This window comes from Anabrus simplex, chromosome 1 (assembly GCF_040414725.1).
Source record: "Anabrus simplex isolate iqAnaSimp1 chromosome 1, ASM4041472v1, whole genome shotgun sequence".
In the NCBI taxonomy this organism is placed as follows: Eukaryota; Metazoa; Arthropoda; class Insecta; order Orthoptera; family Tettigoniidae; genus Anabrus; species Anabrus simplex.
Genome location: NC_090265.1, coordinates 1,221,075,113 through 1,221,095,595, shown reverse-complemented (window position 1 = coordinate 1,221,095,595; position 20,483 = coordinate 1,221,075,113). Strand labels below are relative to the sequence as shown.

Genomic DNA, 20,483 nt, shown 5'->3' with positions numbered 1-20,483 from the left:
TAAGTCTCTGGTAAGACATCTACTAAAGTATGGTTCCAGTGTATGGGACCCACAGCAGGATTACTTGATTCGAGAACTGGACAACATCCAAAGGAAAGCAGCTCGATTTGTCCTGGATGATTTCCGACAAAAGAGTAGCGTTACAAAAATGTTGCAAAGTTTGCTGGGAGAACTTGTGAGAAAGGAGACGAGCTGCTCGACTAAGTGGTGTTCCGAGCTGTCAGGGAGAGATGGTGTGGAACGACATCAGTAGACGAATAAGTTTGAGTGGTATCTTTAAAAGTAGGAAAAATCACTATATGAAGATAAAGTTGGAATTCAAGAGGACAAATTGGGGCAAATATTCTTTTATAGGAAGGGGAGTTAGGGATTGCAATAAAGGGAGATGTTCAATAAATTTCCAATTTCTTTGAAATCATTTAAGAAAAGGCTAGGAAAAGAGATAGGAAATCTGCCACCTGGGCGATTGCCCAAATGCAGATCAGTATTGATTGATTGATTGATTGATTGATTGATTGATTGATTGATTGATTGATTGATTGATTGATAAAATGCGGTCAGGAAAGAAATAGGACTTTTTCTTAACATCCGAATCTTACTGATGTCCCAGGTACAGTAGTTTGGCAGAGGTATTGGAGTTTTTCTTTGGACCCGTTTTACGACCAGATGCATTTTTCTTGACGCCTTTAGCCACTCTTACTCTTAAAACTGATCATAAGGACCAAGAAGCAGAATACACGATTGAAACATCGAGGCCCTTGACTCACTTATGACCTGTTTTAAATACTGTAGGAAATCAATAATTATCTTTCGGCCTTTTGCAAATTTCAGCAAATCATTACTAACAATTAGAAATTCGTTTCGTAGGATGTGAGCGCCCCTCGCTCCCTCTTAGACTCCGGCACGAATTTGTAAAACCGAAATTGAGTGAAGAGGAAGTTTCTCTTCTGACGAAAGGTCAAATACCGCCTTTCAGCCAGACCGGTTTAACCCCGCCAGAGAAGTAAACAGATTTTTCAGACTCATCGGGTATTTTCGGAAAAATATGGGTAAAAGGGCACAGTTTTTGGCCTGGGACTCTCATTTACTTGTTTCAGCATCAATGGAAGAATAAATTATTCATGAAGTGTTTCAAAGAGAAGAAAGCTATAACAATGTAACTGTTTTGCAGAAGAAGTGGATTGAAGTATCTACAACAGTTGGCAAAGACGGTAAGTTTTATTATATTCCTGCAATAAACATATACAGTAATATTACATCTATTCTCATATGGTACTAAACTGCATATGCTAAATGTAATTAATCTGCCAAGCTACAGATCCAGTGCCATTAAGGAAATCGCAGAAGTATATCTGATGTTTTTAGCTCTTTCCGGTAAACGGCACTACTATGTTGGTGTATTAGGCCGTAATGAATCACCAAGCTGAGTAATTAAATTCTCAACATCATCATTTTCCGTTTGGAAAGGTACATAGATTGAAATGAAGTTATGATGGACGCAAATAGCTTTCACAATATTACTTGCATTGGAAACATGCGTCTCTATTGTTTCAGTAAAACTCACCACTTCTGCACGTATTACCAAAGGCACATTCTACATTTCTTCTTCTTTTCCTTGACCTTGAGAGTCAATAATTATACATTTTTCAATTGTCTAAAACTGTTCTGGGATATGGTCTCATCAAGATCTGTAGAAGACATAAAGAGCGATATTCTATGTCTGGGAGTTCTTGCGCTGGTGGGATATTTAGTGTGTTATTTTCCAATAATGCTTATAAAGAGCAGTGGCGTATGCTGGGATCAAGACGTGGGCTGCCCCTGGGCTTAGGTTATCCCTTTTCAATGGTTGGTTCAGTGAACATCAAACCTTAAGCGTTTTGAGATGCAGCCGATAGCCAACGGAGAAGCCTGCTGTGTTGTCCAGGCTCCTTCTCAAGCTGCTGCCCTGGCCTCTGCTACTGTCAATACTCAACACCTGATCAGTGGAGATGGTAGCCTAAGATTTAGAAAATTAAAGCCCGGCTTTGTGGCTAAATGCTTGTCTTTGGTCCGATGGCCCTGGTTCAATTCCCAGAATCAACTCCCTGGTACTGTTAATTCCCCTGGCATGAGAACGTCTTTGCCATTCATTTTATCCTTTTTAGGTCACTACCAAGCCTATACAGATGCCATGCACTATTATTATTATTATTATTATTATTATTATTATTATTATTATTATTATTATTATTATTATTATTATTATTAAATACAAATTTTGAATTTTACAGCGGTCGTACCCATCGTTCACTGGTTAATTAGCTTTCTCAGGACATCAGCGGTGGTGTCCGACCCATGATCATGGGTTCAATTCCAACCAACAAAAGAGAACACTAAACCTGAAAGATTGCATTTCACTTTAGCAAATCTACCTATAAAAAGAAAACTATACCTCATGTAACAGCGGCCCTGCAGTGTCTTCCTACAAGGATGTAGAAGTAAACGGAAGTGAAATACCAGCACTCTTTTATCTACGTAAGTGTCAGAAGTACGAGGTGAGGAATTATATACGATGAGTAACGCATGTTTGTAAGTTAGCAGTGGCGATCTGACGGAGCGAAGCCTAGCACACCTATCCCCCCGGTCCCCGCACCTAACGGGCATACAGCAGTAAGTCGTGTGAGGTGGGTCGAAGGGAGAGGGAGGCAGAGCCTGGGCTGCAACATCTATCTCCGATGCCTTGCTCTCAGAAATACGTGCGACTTTTTTTTTTTTTCATTGCTTTCAAGTTTTGTAAATGGAACAGTGCGTTAGATGCTTACACTATAATGTGCTTTTGATATCCATCGTTCTCATTTGAGGTTTGGGCTTCACCGATAGCCTTGGTAGCCCTCAGTATACGCCACTGATAACGAGGTAGTTCTAACATTTCCTCCATCACTTTGACATCCAACAGCTCCAATATCAATAGCTAACAGCTTGCAATCTGGATCAACAAGAGCTTTTAATATTGATTAATATTGTTTATTATTATGATATAAACAGCCGGATTTTGCAGAACATTTCATTTCAACGGCAGTCCGATGCTCCTAGATAATTGGGGATATTCCATTTCATCCAACGGTTTTCTGTTGCTTGTCGCCACATTTCAGTTGTAGGGGTTGGAAGGTATGTCGCCCGTAAAACATTCCATATTACGATACAAGTTTGCTAAATAATTTGAGAAACTGTCCAATCAAAAGTGAAGCGCCAAAGAAATAAATGAATCTCCAGCGGCAAGATATCTGAAAGGAAAAAAATCAGTTAATTAGAAATATATTTAGAATCGTTGTAATAAATAAGAAAGTCTTGTTACAATTGTAAGTCCCATTTTTCTTTGAAAAATCGGTACAACTACTTATTTCCTCATTGAGGTCAATTCTTGATTTATATTTCAGTTAAAACTGTGAAAGGCAAATGGAGATATCTCAGAGATTTCTTCCAATGAGAGTGCAAAAAACTGAATCATCCGAGATCTGAAGCAGAAGCTGATGATGCACCAAAGGGGTCATCGTGGCAATATTTTGACGTGACGTTCTTCATTAAAGGTTTCAACTACTGACAAAGTCAAACTAAGTCTACAAGAAGGATTCAAACCTAACAGAAGTCAGGAAGGAATATCCGAAGACTCAAGTGAACATGAAATAATACCGTCACCATTACCAAAAATTGAAGAGTCCATGCCACTAATAAACTCTTCAGGTTGGCCTTCGCGCATTAAAAAACAAAAGAAAACACAAGAAGATGATTTACTGGACTTGTTACTGAAAGCAGAGAAACTGGAAGATGACGACGATTTCTTCTTTCTTAAGAGTTCGTTGCTGGACATTAAAACGCTGCCTCCATGACAAAAATGTCGTTTGAGGCTTAAAATACATGGACTTCTTCTTGTCAGTGAGAACGAAGATAACGAAAGACAAAGTACTTCAGTTGAAATGAATTTTATGGTATTACCTGAAGCATCTAACTAACCAACATTTTCATTATATACTCGTCAAGATTCATTGCCGTCCACATCTGTGGTGTAGTTGTTAGTGTAATTAGCTGCCACCCCCGAAGACCTGGGTTCGTTTCTCGGCTCTGCCACGAAATTTTAAAAGTGGTACGAGGACTGGAACGTGGTCCACTCAGCCTCGGGAGGTCAAATGAGTAGAGGAGGGTTCGATTCCCACCTCAGGCATCCCGAAGTGGTTTTCCATGGTTTCCCACTTCTCCTCCACGTAAATGCCGGGATGGTACCTACCTTAAGGCCACGGGTTCCTTCCCTCTTCCTTGTCCATCCCTTCCAATCTTTCCATCCTCCCACAAGGACACTGTTCAGCATAGCAGGTGAGACAGCCTGGGCGAGGTACTTGTCCCCTTTCCCAGTTTTATAACCGACCCAAACTCTCATGTTCCAGTAAACTGCCCTTGAGGCAGTAGAGGTGGATCTCTAGCTAAGTTTGAGGGGAAAGCCAACGCTGGGCGGTAAAGAGATTAATGAGAAAGAAAAATTCATTGCCATAATGTTGTACTTTTTCTGTGCTACTTTGCAACCTATTTAAGTAAAGTATTAGTGCATTTACTCTAACTCTTGCATCACTTTCATTAATGATAATAATAATAATAATAATAATAATAATAATAATAATAATAATAATAATAATAACAATAATATATGCTGTTGTTTTGATTCTACGCTGTGACTCCACTTTCCATTATTAATTGTATACGTACCTCACTGTTAAAACTAGCAGTTGTTCAGGCGATATCTTCTGTCTGTAGTTATTACCAGGTCCGCCAAGATGATTTTCCAACTTCCCCAAGAGCGTTTCAAATGTATTATTGTTGTTGTTGCTGTCGTTCTTAAGAAATCATAAAATTTAGCCGGGCTGAGTGTCTTAGTCGGTTGAGGCACTGGCCTTCTGAGTCCAACTGGGCAGGTTCGATCATGGCTCAGTACGGTGGTACTTAAGGTGCTCAAATGCGTCAGCGTTGTGTCGTTAGATTTACTGGCATGTAAATGAACTCATGTGGGAGAAAATTCCGGCACCACGGCGTCTCCGAAAACCGTCAAAAAGTAGTTAGTGGGACGTAAAAAATAACATTATTTTCATGATAATGATTATGATATTATTATTATTATTAATAATATTATTTAATCAGCTTACCCTCCAGGATTGGTTTTTCCCTCGGACTCAGCGAGGGATCCCACCTCTACCGCCTCAAGGGCAGTGTCCTGGAAAAAATTGGGTCGGGGGATACAATTGGGGAGGATGACCAGTACCTCGCCCAGGCGGCCTCACCTGCTATGCTGAACAGGTGCCTTGGTAGGGGATGGGAAGATTGGAAGGGATGGACAAGGAAGAGGGAAGGAGGCGGCCAGGACCTTAAGTTAAGTACCAACGTGGCATTTGCTTGGGGAAGAATTGGGAAACCATGGAAAAACACTTCGACGATGGCTGAGGTGGGAATCGAAACGCCTCTAATCAGTTGACCTCTCGAGGAAAAGTGGATCGCGTTCCAGTCCTCGTACCACTTTTCAAATTTCGTGGCAGAACCGATAATTGAACTCGGGCCTCCAGGGGTGGCAGCTATTCACACTAACCACTACACAACAGAGGTGGACAAATTAATTATTTTTGTGTTAATAAAATACGCTGTAGTGTCATCTACAGGTTTTTTTAGCTCGTTCCACACACATGCTTCAATCAGTCACTACTGTTCTGCATTTAGGGCAGTCGCCCAGGTGGCAGATTCCCTATCTGTTGTTTTCCTAGCCTTTTCTTAAATGATCGCATAGAAATTGGAAAATTATTGAATATTTCCCTTGGTAAGTTATTACAATCCCTAACTCCCCTTCCTATAAACGAATATTTGCCCCAATTTGTCCTCTTGAATTCCAACTTTATTTTCATATTGTACCCTTCCCTACTTTTAAAGACACCACTCAAACTTATTCGTCTACTGATGTCCTCCCACGCCATCTCTCCACTGACAGCTCGGAACATACCACTTAATCGAGCAGCTCGTCTCCTTTCTCCCAGTTATTTCCAGCCCAAACTTTGCAACATTTTTGTAACACTACCCTTTTGTCGGAAATCACCCAGAACAAATCGAGCTGTTTTCCTTTGGATTTCCAGTTCTTGAATCAAGTAATCCTGGTGAGGGTCCCATACACTGGAACCATACTCTAGTTGGGGTCTTACCAGAGACTTATATGCCCTCTCCTTTACATCCTTACTACAACCCCTAAATACCCTCATAACCATGTGCATTAACAATCATATTTATGTGATCACCCCAATGAAGGTCTTTTCTTATATTAACACTTAGGTACTTACAATGATGCCCAAAAGGAACTTTCACTTCATCAGAGGAACTTTCACCAGTCAGAGCACGGCACGGCTGGCGCAATGACACTCCGTCGCTAGCCGGTATAATGCTTGCTTTTCCTTCCCACTACTCACGGCAATTCACACTTACAGAAATCAATTTCTAGTGAAAATATTAGTCTAAAACCTATATGGCATTACATTTAATGTTCTTTATGTTGTCCCTCAGCTGTCAAACACGCCTGACACTTCGTAAATAGGTTTGCAGACATTCGGCGAATCCCAGCCCATGCGATGTTCGAAATAACGTATGTAATGTTCTCTTGTAGTTCTTCTCTTGTGTGAGGGTTGTTTCCCTTCAAAATCCTCCACAGATAATAATAATCACAGAGATTTAAATCAGGAGATCTAGGGGGATAATTAACCACACGATCTTCGAAAACTTCCCACATTACCTCCATAGACTGATTCGTAGTGTGTGCCATCGCATTATCTAGCATGAAGCAACCATTACATGAGGTCTATATATCGATAAGCATTTATTGTTTCACTTTAATAGCAGTTTTTCCAGTGTTAGTCCAACTTTCGTCTGTATAAACAATGTTCCGGCATTCTTCTCTGTACTTTTTAATTTGTAGGAGGTACTTACGACGCCAAGACACAATATCTTCCCTTTATATTAACATTGCTCTAGTTCCCCTTCTCTCGCACACAAATCTTTTTCCTTGATAATAACATGCAACGTAGATTTCTTGAAATCGGTTAGTTCGGGGTTACTGTTTACTGAAGTGAAGATTGTGTTCAGAATTGGCGGTTCATTTCTAAAATAGAATTCATGAACGATGCGCCGTAATCCACTTCTGACAAAATCATCGTATTAATGAGTCTGGAATTACTGCGAATTAACTTTTTCCTTTCATGCCTCTTGCCGGGACCCTGGAGTGGCCCTTCGCTGGCTTCTTACATTATTTAGAAGACGGAAGGCCTCGAAATTCCTAAAACCTTTGCGGCTTCATCTACTACCCAGTTAACACCTTGTCCTGAATGTTTTGTTTTCATGTATGAAAATATAATTATTAAGCACCATTTGCCGTTCCTTTCTTCTGAGAACTTCACCACTTCTTCTTTTCACATGTTCAGCCATAACTTAAAAATATTATTCATTGATTGATTGTATAAAATACTAAACAGACAAAAACAATACACTATACACACAACGCAAAGTAATGAAATACACGAAAAACGAAACACAATTATATATTTAACCGAAGCACTATGCATCCCAGAAACACGATCACTTCAATCTGCCGAATATCTCTCTCTTACATAAGCAATCACTGTAATGAGCGTAACACGCGCAAAATGGGAAACATACCGTGCTGGCCTCACCAATGATGAGTTACGACACATGCTGACTACTGTACACACTTCCGCACTACACGCTGAAATGTGGCACGCGATGTAGCAAGCACGGTCGGCTCTTCCGTGTAGTGAGCCGCATTAGTGTTGGCTACTGAATGCATGATTCGAAGCAGTGTATCGATTCATTCAAGTGTCCGAGTGAATCGATTCACAGGAACGGCGAGCTCACGGCACACGATTCAGCTTACTCCCAGCGGACAGTGCTGAGTGGCGCACTCACGGCTTACTAGCGTGACGCTGGACGTTGGCGGGGAGCCGAGCTTCCGCTGGAGCGAGACAGTGAATCATGGTACACCGAAAGAATCGTGGGCAAGCACGGCTCAGTGAGACACAAGGTACACACGGCTCCTTATCGGCACACTGGACACTGGCGGACAGCCGAGCTTCCGCTGCAGCGGGACATACAGTGAGCCATGGCACACCGAACGAATCATACGCAGTCACGGATCAGTGAGACACAACACACACACACGGTTCATTATCGGTACACTGGACATTGGCGGGGAGCCGAACTTCCTCTGAAGCAATACATACAGAGCCATGGTACATTGAAAGAATCGTATGCTATAATGGACTCTCGAGCTCAGCTCATTTGAAAATAATACCCACTTGCATTTACTGTCCTCTTCTTACAGGGAGGTTTAAATAATAGAAGGATTTATTTGTAGTGTTAAAAAGGTAGTCAAAACATAATTCTAAAGTAGCTAGTAAGTAGGTAGGCTATGAGGTTATACTATTCATTAGTTTAATGAATCTTAGTATTATAACTTAGTTGACATTTGACAATTAATTAAACTTGAATTTAGCCTGCCTTATGACTATGAGTCATGCTCCTGACCAGTCAAACGTACCTGTTTTACTGAGAAGAACGGCTCTGTATTCTCTCAGTTCGTATGTCACATCGTTGCACAAGACTTCAATCATATGTGGACAGTAAGTGAGCCGCCTGACGCAATAACTTAACCAACAGTATGTTGAATCAGAAAACCAGTGCGCTACTGTACATCTTGGATAGCCTATACAAAATATGACGATTTAAAAAATCCTCTGCTGATAGAAAAATACATATTTTCAAAAATGACTGAGCGAGTTGGACGTGCGGATAGTATCGCGTAGCTGTGCGCTTGCATTCGGGGTATGGTGGGTTCGAATACCACCGTCAGCACCCGTTAAGATGGTTTCCCGTAGTTTCCCCATTTTCACACCAGGAAATGCTGGGACTGTACCTTAATTAAGGCCATGGCTGCTACCTTCCTAATCGCAGACTTTTCCCATCCTGCGTCGCCGGAAACCTTCGATGTATTAGACTAGCATTTTTTCTAAGAAAGGAGTTCATAGTACGAAGACCAGATGGCAGCAGCGAGCACAGAGTGGTGTTGGTGCTGCCTTACCAGTACATACTACGCAGATGCAGTAGGAGCGGTGACTCTGATGTGCCGTGAATCGGATCACTGTATTGATTCAGTAACGTGAACGGAATCAAATGAATCGATTCAGTAAAATGAATCAAATGTCCCATCACTAAGCCGAATGTGTAATATTTAAAAGCATAAACTCAAATATATCAAAATGATTTTACGTCTTCTTCAGAATCTCATGGAACAACCAATGCTTGTTTCATAAGAAAAATAATATATATTGATAGAAATTGAACCTCCGTCACTCAGGCAGCAGCGCGCCGGCCTCTCGCCACTGAGTTCTATGGTTCGAATACCGGTCACTCCATGTGCAATTTGTGCTGGGCAAAGCGAGGGTGGGACAGTTTTTTCTCCGGGTACTCCGGTTTTCCCTGCCATCTTTCATTCAGTAACACTCTCCAATATCATTTCATCTGTCAGTCATTAATCATTGCCCCAGAGAAGTGCGACAGGCTTCGGCAGCCGGCACAATTCCTACCCTCGCCGCTAGACGGGGGCTCCATTCATTCCATGCCTGACCCGGTCGAATGACTGGAAACAGATTGTGGATTTTCATTGATAGGAATTCATTATTATTTATATATACATTTAGAACTTAAGTGGGTAACACCAATATAAGTAAAAGCCCGTAAGACCTGCAGTATTTTCTTAACATAATGTAACATCTTGAATATACAAATAGAAATAGAATTTTAAATTCTTGTTTATATGCTTTCTGTAGCAAAATACCGCCTTCGCCTCTTTTTAGTCTCGACCAATAATTCATTACTCTTTTAACACAATCCACCTCTATAAACTCTCCACATATTATTAATGCCCCCACATTGGCTGTACATTGTGGTAATCTCGTGACAGTCTTGTTGACTTTATGTATTATTTGGTTCAAGCTTACCCTTTTCTTTTTTAATCCCCAAAATTCAACCCGATGTAAAGCTCTACTTAGGATGTTTTTAGCACTAGCCTCAATATTTTATAGCTCACCCCCGGGTGTTTAGCAACTAGAATTTTTATTGCAGCGAGAGCTGCAACCCCTCTCAATTTTCTTCTCTTTATGTGACCATCCCATCCTCCTCTGCTATTTAGTAGCACTGCTAGGTATTCTAATCTATCTACTTCCTCTATTCTTATCCCCCTGGATCGTCCATTCCCTTACTTTTCTGCCCTCTTCCTCTTAATTATAATCATCGCCTTCGATTTGTTACAGTTAATTTTTAACGACAGATATATGCGTATTCCGCTAATTTAACCAAGCTTTTCTTTATCCCCCCCCCCAGTTAGAGTCATTAACAGAATATCGTTTTCAAATATAAGGCCTGTAATCTCTATATTGTTCACCGCCGGGACATCCCAGTTAGCCCCTCCGTGCCCGTCCAGTATATCATTTGAAGGGTACACGGATAAAAGGGGGAATGTCATATCTTCTACAAACTGAGATAATTTGAAAGTTTCAACCTTTAATACTGTCTACAATAGTACATGTACATAAAGTATTATATTATGTAACGTTAGCCTAATGTATTGGTATTGTAAATAGATAATAATTAAAATATAGAATTAAGTTTTATAATTAAATAAAAATGGAAAATGAAATAAATACCCATTTGTCACGAAAATAAAGGGAAATGTCACTTTTAACAAAACCTAACAAATAACCTGTCAATTAATAGTGAGGAAGTGTATCAATGAATGATCTTCCCTCTGGTCCACAAAATGATCTAAGGACGCGCAGATCAGACAATTTTGCTATAGAGATTGGATGTAAACCTGAAATAGAAATAAATTACATATTTAATATCTCAACCTTGCCAGCATGTTTGCGAATGTAGAGCAACTTCATGTACACTAACTCTTGCACTTACGTTCATAAGATGCCTCTGGAAAAACAAACTCACTAACTGGTGTTTCTGGGAAGTGTGGAGTTGATTTTGGAGCATTTACAACAGATCGTTCCCAATGGCCATTGTACCTGTCTCTGTATTCCATGAATCGTGGATGCTCAATGGAGATGACAAGTTCCCTTATAGGTCTTATTTTAAAAGGGTAAACATTTCTGTACAAGGGAATAATAAACTTAGTCCACAGACGAATCATTGGTTGATCAACTTCGATTTCATGGAAAGGGAAGGGCTTATTTCTGCCACTTCTAAAATGATACGCCTAGTCTTCTGGCGTTTCAGCTGCAAATTTCTGATTCATGCTTCTATCGCACTCTAAGTACGAGTGCCCACGAATTGGAAATACTATTTTCACAGACTCGAGGGATTTGGCATGATGTACTATAAAGTGGAGAAATCTGAAAACAGTCCAGTCCTTGTTTTGTCCACATGCAGAATCACAGAAGATTGTCAAGTGTTTTATCTCGTCCCCAAGTTCACAAAACATAAATGATGTAACACAGAACACACTTCATCTGCTGCTTTATGTGCAACTGTCTCTGGGTATGTATAGAATACCGAGTGTCCACTAGACAAAACATGTATATTGAAGGAGAACAGTGAGAGCTGTCTACGGTAATCACATCGTTAGTGGATAAATTAGGTATGCATAAATTCTTTTGGAAATCCATCGCTATTGCCACATACCAAACTGACATTCCCCCTTTGTTTCTTGTTCTGTGGTGACATTTCCCCTTCATCAATTGTACATGTATTCTTATACTTGTTATGTTTCCGTGACAATTCCCTTTACTTGGTTGTACATTGTCTTAAGCTATTCCCTGACCATAAAGTATATTTGGGTAGTGTTAATTCATTTTTTGTTTTACATTGACATTCTCCATTTTTCCCGTGTACCCTTCATTTATAAATAATACGAATAATATGGGCGATAATTTGTAGCCTTGTTTTAGACCCAGCTTGCATTCTATTGGCTTACTTATTACATTATCCTCTAGTTTGACGCTACTATATACTTTCTGATACAAAGCCTCTATCGCACATATCGTCTTCCTAGAAAATCCCAGCCTCCCCAATTTTTCTATTAACGCTCTTCTACTCACGATGTCAAACGCTTTCTCAAAATCGACTGTTGCCAGAAATACGCTACTTCTTTCCCGAATCGTGTATTTTTCTACCATCAACTTCACAATCATGATAGTATCTATTGTTTGTCTCCCTTTCCTGAATCCTCCTCGGTATTTGGAAATTATACCATTATTTTCAGACCAATATCTTAGTCTATTAGCTAAGACTCCTGTATAAATTTTGCTCAATGAAACTAAGAGAGTTATTCCTCGGTAGTTGTTAGGTAAGTTTCTATTCCCTTTCTTCTTATATATTGGACAAATAATCCCTTATTCTCATTCCTTCGGTACCTTCTAGTTTTACAATTCCCTCTCCCATCTGGTTGTATTTACTTATTTGTTTGCAAAATACATTGCTGATATCATTCCTTCCCCCCACTGATTTCATCTTCAGTTTACCAATCACCCCATGTACTTCTTCTAGCGTGAATTCCTTATATAGTTCGTGTATACTTACTTCCATATTAGACCACATGACCTGCCTTCTTTCCTTATACTCCCATTCGTCTCTTCCTCCTAATGACTCGCTAAAATATGTCACCCACTGTACATAATCAATATTCATTTTCTTCAGTACTACCCCTCCTTTATTAATATTTATTCTCTCCCATACTCTTTCAGTTTGATTCATTCTGCATTTCCTGTTTATTAGCTCTGATTGGTCCTTCAACCACTGCTTCTTCCTTTCCACTATTTTGCTCTTGTACTCTTCCCTCAGCCTGCAAAATATTTCTCGTTCTTTACTCTCTCCTTTTGCTCTATATTCTTTTAATGCTCTTTCTGCAGATCTCATACTCCTTGTTATACCAACCATCACCTTGCATTTTTTTCCTTCTGCTGCGTTCGACTGCCAGTGCCAACTCCAGCGCTCTATCTATATTATTTTCCCGCAGCGCCCTTTCCCAACCAATTCTAATTAAATGTATCTCTTTATCCATAAGTGCGTCTAGCTCTCCTTTTGAGTTCTCTGTCCACATACATTTAATAAAACCACTACACTCGTCTAGAGGACTTTTTCTGCCTTTCTCCTTACTTTCCTCCCTCCTTTCCACAAATCTAACCCATACCCAAGCGTGGTGCGATTCAGTCCAGCCCTATACTTTCGATGTTCTCTAGCAAGTCTTCCGAACTCATTACTATGTCAATAACACTCCCCCCTTGTTCAATAATATAGGTCATTTCACCTTCTCTGTCCCCCTCCCAGTAACCGTTCAGGATGAAGAAATTCCCGAATTCACAGAATTCTAAGTTTTCCACCGTAGCTATTAATTACCTTATCATTACTTCTTCTTACTAACCCTACTGTCAGCTCGCCTTCTTTACTAAACCTTGGGCTTCGCTCGCCTATTCTGGCATTCCAATTTCCAAATAATAATACTCCGTCCTCCTCATACCTCCCTCTAACGATACTGGTTCCTACTAGCAGTTCCTCAAAGAGCTTATCGTTTGCATATGGAGATCCCTTATGGTGACAGAAGGCAAAAGCCAAGCACACATGTTTCTCTCTCCCTCCCTCTCTCCCCATGTTAAATCTTATCCACATAACCCCTTCAATGTCGCTCTCAATATCCTCTATAAATTCATTCAACTCTTCTTTGACTAGCACCGCTATTCCTTCGGGTGAATAGCCCATTTTACTTAAAGTCTTTTTCTTGACTTGTGCCTCACCGTAAATCCCCCAAGTTATCTCCCTGCCTACTTCTAGCCATGTTTCCAAAAGTGCTACAATGTCAAAACTTCCGATTAAATTTTTCACTTCTATATTACCTATTTTTCCTAATAATCCTTCAATATTAACAAAGCCTATCTTCCAGTCTACTTGCAACCCTTTTTCCCTACCTTCCCAACTGCCTTCTTTGTTCTTGCTTCTCGTCACTCTCTCGCTCTCTCCTTCTGCCTCCATTCTATCATTCTTTGATGTTTTATTGTCATCTCACCTTTCCTTATCTTCTAAACCTTTATTTCTTTTTCCCCACAGGTCCTTGATGCTTTTGCTTCTCCCCTTGATCATAGAGTCTCTCCCTTTCTTATCCTCCCTCAGGCCAACAATCACTGTATCCGTTTTTTCTTTCAGAACACTATCTGCTAGCACTTCCTGAACCTGCAAACCTGATTTCTCACTCACACTACACTGCACTGCACTGATTTCTTGCCTCGACGCCTCAGCCAAAGTTACCACGTTTCCTTCCTCCTCTTGGGCGTTCTCCTCTCCGTCTCTTGGCCGCTTCGTCCGTTTCTCCTCCTCTTTGAGCTCTTCCTCCGTGCCTTTTAGTTTTATTACAGACCAAACTCTCCACCAGACGCCATTTGAAACCACCAGTCTTTGATCCTTAATACATGTCCTAAGGCCTTGGTGTCTAGCTCTACCTAGATGGTTTTTTTTTTAGGTTTTTCATGTTCTCAGTCCCTTCCCTTCCCAAGTCATTGTTTACCCAAATCCTTTCACCTTGTAAGTTCCTTGCGTTTTAACACTATTTCCACCATTGTGGTTGACATTAACTTCACTTTAATTGGTCTCCTACCTTTCACTTTCAATACTCTTTCAACATCGTCTATATCAACTTCACTGAAGTTTATTTGCAATTGATTTTGGACGAGGTACACCACTTTATATATGAGGTTTACTTTATTTTCACTCCGTTCTTCCTGTAACCCATAATATATATATATTTCTTCACCCTTTCTTGGTTAACGTTACCTAACTCCTTCTTTAGAGAAACCACCTCCCCTTCCAGATTTTTCACCTGCTCCCTTAGCACTCCAGTTGCGCTCTCATTATTTTCTATATTTTTCCGTGACTCCCCACTGCTCCTTGAACCATGCTTTCATATCTTCAAATCCCTTAGCGCGTCGCCATAAGACCTATCTGTGTCGGTGCGACGTAAAGCCCATAGCAAAAAAAAATCCCTTAGCTTGTTCCTTTCTCATTTCCTTTACCAGTCCATCACCAGCATTTGCTTTAACAGCTTCCCCTATCATCTCCTTAATTCTCTCCCAGTCCTGCCAGCTCATGACAGGGCCCGGATTCATCTCCACGCCTCCTGTAATTAGTAGCATGGTTATCACCGCAGCTACCAAGATAGCCTCGCCCATCTTCCCCAGCTGTCCCTTGTTCTCTGCATATCCTGCCGTCTTCATCTACCTTCGCTGCCAGCTCCCGATCACCGATTGATATTGCTCAATGCCTATCACGGTACACCGCACTCACCATTGGACACGTCCACTATGGTTGCTTGTTCAAGTTGTGAAAAAAGTAATGAATACGTAAAGCTTTTTTCAGAAAATTATAACATTTCTATATTTATATAAAATCACAAATAGAAATAATAAAAATATTTGTTTGCCATGTTCAAAATATCACTAATAATGATGAAGAAGATGATGAATAATACAAAAAATGCTATATTTTTTTTCTGTAATAGATTAACATCACACATCTATTACACTTCCTTTGTCCATCTAATTATAATTTTTATTATATAGTAAAACCAATTATGAATGTGTGAAAAAATTCAAATGGGTAAAAGAAGTAATACCTTCTCCTTACCCTCCTCATTCATCTATCGCTCTCACCTCTTCTTTTATCTAACGAAAAGGGGTAAGTAAATCTTACGCTTCACATCTTAACAGGAGGTGAAAAGAACAAGAGTACAACTTTACACCATGCTTACCAGTTTGATAACATAACGTAAGCATATCTGCAGCAAAACGAGGTAATAGGTGTTTTTATTTGATCTGATCCTCACATCCGTTGTTCTTTGCAAACTAGACTGGGAGATTGACAACAGATAGCTCTTCAATTGTATTAATAAAATTATAAATTGCTTTGTTCAAAACCATAAATGTAGATCTACATTACTGTTCATTACATAAGCTGATTTGATAACGTTCAAGTCTTCGGTTTAGAAAACCTGTCAAGATAACAGCTGTAATTAAGATGGTGTCGGGAAGGGGGCATGTCGAGAAGGGCAGCTAGCCTTAAAACTAGAGACCTCTGATGCTAGGCCTCTCTAAGATAGTCGAGAAGAGCAGCTAGTCATAAAACTAGAGACCACTGAGGTTATGCCCCTCCAAGATAGTGTCGGGAATTCCGCATCTCACAAAAGCACGTGGCTAAGTCCCGTTAAGATGACAGCAGTGAGGTTAGGGATCGTTCAAAATTCCAAGCACGTGGCTAAGTCCCGTCAAGATAACACCAGCAATGTTAGGGTTGTTCCAAATTCCGCTTGTCAAAAGCTCATGGCTATGCCCCGTCAAGATGACAGCTGTGAGGTTAAGGAGCGTTCATTTTTTCAAAATTCCGCGCCCAAGTGCACGTGGTTGGGACATGTCAAGATAACGGCAAAGAGGAAAGCCATACACACTTATTCAAATTCCGCGTCAAACAAGTGCACGTGGTTAGGACCAGTCAAGATGACGGCTGTGAGGTTAACCACGTTCCCTTTTTCAAATTCCGCGCCAAACAAGTGCACGTGGTTAGGACCTGTGAAGATGGCAACAATGAAGTAGCCACGCCCCCTACTAAACTAATAGCAACTCAAACGTAATTATACTTTACTTGTTCAAATTTCGCGCCAAAACACGAAAGTGAGGTTAGAGTCTGTCAAGATGACAGCTGTCAAGAGCACGTGCTTTTGTTTGTAAACAAGAGTACGTGCTCGTGATATCACGGTCACGTGGCCACAACATCATGGGGTCAATGGCCTTGACTGGGGTCAATGAACTCGTGGGAAAATGCTGACGCAGCTCCCATTGTTTTAGAATCCGCCCAGTCCTACTACTTCCAGTATTACCATCCACAATCATTTTCATGCCATTCATTTAATCATTGCCCATAGGAGTTCGACAAACCTTGCTAGTCGGCACAATTACCTTTCTTTGGCGCAAATAAAGGGCTTCTTTCTTTCCATTCCTGACCCGGTGAACTGACTGGAAAAGCAGGCTGTGGATTTACATTTATTTCTCAACTAGGGCGGCATTAAAGTCAAATTACACTTGGTTGTTGCATTTATTGGAACTATTCTATAATTCGATGACCACTCCAGGTGTATTTCTGTTTCTTGAACTGTTCACTTGAAAATACAATTATTATTATTCTGGCTGTTATAGAACATATCATAGGCGTTAGCTATGTTTAAAATATCGTGACTATTTTCACTGCTGTGTCAATTTAGACCAAATAGGTAGGCGGAAGAAACTAGTGACAGGATGAGTAACTATAAGAAGTAACGCGTTATAGTTGTAAAAATTATTTTTTTCTTTTTTTTTTTTTTTTTACAAGTTGTTTTACGTCGGATCGACTCATATAGGTCTTATGGTGGGGATGGGATAGGAGAGGCCCAGGAGTGGGAAGGAAGCGGCCGTGGCCCCAGCACAAATAAATCTGTCGCTCACGTAAATTTGTTTCGAATATTAATCTACATACATGACATTCTAGAGTCAGTTGTTTAGTGATTTTGTCCACAAATAAGTCATTTCATGTTATCCTATCTGGACTGGGAGCAATGATACAATTGTTATTAGCCTCTTTGCTTCCTTAATATGGGAAAACGCTTAATCCTATTTATCTGAAAATACTTACTTAATCTCCTTTTGGTCCAAATTAATTATAGGTAACGTAGGCTATATGTTGTTTTGATAGCCGGAACGAAAGATATGGTGTTAAAAAGTGGTCCAAGCACTGTCACACCTCATTTTAATGATTTTGATGCGAGAACATTCTAATATATAGAACGAACTGTTTTCGAGACACCGTCTAGGTAGAATGTAGCAGTAGAAAAAAAGTGTGTACTTGCATTACGAAATAAATACAGTACGCCTGTTTGAAACTGAACGTTCATCTTATAGAATTACAGTAATGCTTTGTTTATTTCTGGCAGCTCAGCAGCCTTCATAATTTCTGCAATATTTCGTTGTGGTTACTCAACGAATGTCATGTATAACATCCGTCACTGTTCACCGTACGGCAACTTCCTAGCAGGTCCGTTAAAGGCCAACAGCTGTCACTAAGTGCATGAATGCAGTCGACACCGGAGTCGAGAGTGTCGGTTCCAGGGGCTACAGAATCGACTCTTCGCGACTCCGTTTGCGACACATGCCTAGTTAATGGGACTCAATGCTGCTCTGAAGGTATTTCTCCCAGCTACAGCTCTATTGTTTTTTAATACCTGTGGTGACAATAAGCGACTGACAGTCGAGTGGTGGGGATTCGGCGCGTTGCAGTGTTTGTTGGCGCGCTAGCGCATGTGCACAGCGCGCTAAATCTAGACAGGCTTTAGTTACAGAATGAGTGATTACCTGTGAGCAGCCTAGTTTTGGCAGCAATGGTGCCCTCTCGATCTCACTTCTTGATTCCTGAGGGGGCGCGTGGAACATATCCGGCTCATTGAGACGCGTTCCCTTTCGACTAGGATGGAGAATGGGATGTGGATCATACAAGGTGAATTTGGAAGCTTGGACGGTGGTCTCTGGTTTTCTATCTGGAGTGCAGACGTCGAAGGCGAGCTTCTCCACCAAGGTGTAGCTGCCTACTTTGGTACCGGGAACAACCTCCTCTATTCGCAGTACTGGACGCACATCGGTACCTTGATATTTCTCCAGAATATCAATCTCAATGGCGCATCGGTTTTTCTTACAAATGATGTCTTCACCTTCGACGACTTTCAACATTGTCTCTGAGGCGTCGGCCGTGATGGTGTCCGTACTCACGCCGCCGCCTGAGATGCCTGAAATAGTCCATCACAATTCGTAGTAAATAATAATAATAATAATAATAATAATAATAATAATAATAATAATAATAATAATAATAATAATAATAATAATAATAATAATAATAATAATAAATGTACGACCTCGACACATAATTATAAATCATCAATTTCATTCTTTAATTTCGATGAAAACAGGTCACACACACACAGGCAGCGTTTATACGAGAAGAATGAATTAGAATGCCGACTATTAGAAAATAGAAATATGTTTATCCCGACCAGACACCTAATCATGGGAAATGTAAGTAAAGCTAGACAGTAGCGGTGATTGGGGATTAAAAGAGCGGGAAAAAAAAAAAAAAAAAGCCACAGACAACAGTACCCGGGTTACGGGATATAGCGGTCGGGGGGAAGGAGGTATATACATCAAAACTGAAAGAAAAAGGCCACAAAATGGTAAGTATCATGTTCTTCTTCTTCTTCTTCTTCTTAATCTGTTTACCCACCAGGGTTGGTTTTTCCCTCGGACTCAGCGACGGATCCCACCTCTACCGTCTGAAGGGCAGTGTCCTGGAGCTTCAGACTCTGGGTGGGGATATACAACTGAGGAGGATGACCAGTACCTCGCCCAGACGGCCTCACCTGTTAGGCTGAACAGGGGCCTTGCGGGGGGATGGGAAGATTGGAAGGGATAAACAAGGAAGAGGGAAGGAAGCGGCCGTGGCCTTAAGTTAGGTACGATCCCGGAATTTTCCTCGAGGAGAGGTGGGAAACCACGGAAAACCACTTCCAGGATGGCTGAGGTGAGAATCGAACCCACCTCTACTCAGTTGACCTCCCGAGGCTGAGTGGACCCCGTTCCAGCCCTCGTACCACTTTTCAATCAATCAATCAATCAATCAATCAATCAATCAATCAATCAATCAATCAATCAATCAATCAATCAATCAATCACTACTGATCTGCATTTAGGGCAGTCGCCCAGGTGCCTGATTCCCCATCTGTTGTTTTCCTAGCCTTTTCTTAAATGATCGCAAAGAAATTGGAAAATTACGTATTTAACATTTTCCTTGGTAAGTTATTCGAATCACTAACTCCCCTTCCTATAAACGAATATTTGGCCCAATTTGTCCTCTTGAATTCCAACTTTATCTTCATATTGTGATCTTTCTTACTTTTAAAGACACCACTCAAACTTATTCGTCTACTGATGTCCTCCCACGCCATCTCTCCAATGATAGCTCGGAACATACCACTTAATCGAGCAGCTCGTCTCCTTTCTTCCAAGTCTTCCCAGCCCAAACTTTGCAACATTTTTGTAACGCTACTCTTTCGTCGGAAATCACCCAGAACAAATCGAGCTGCTTTTCTTTGGATTTTTTCCAGTTCTTGAATCAAGTAATCCTGGTGAGGGTCCCATACACGGGGACCATACTCTAGTTGGGGTCTTACCAGAGACTTATATACCCCCTCCTGTACATCCTTACTACAACTCCTAAATGCCCTCATAACAATGTGCAGAGATCTGTACCCTTTATTAACAATCATATTTATGTGATTACCCCAATGAAGGTAT

General features: G+C 40.7%; 1 pseudogene; it reads left to right on the top strand.

The window, feature by feature from the left end:
- The first annotated feature begins 1,102 nt into the window (after positions 1–1,102).
- On the top strand, positions 1,103–4,046 carry LOC136858543 (uncharacterized; annotated as a pseudogene).
- The last annotated feature ends 16,437 nt before the right edge of the window (positions 4,047–20,483 follow it).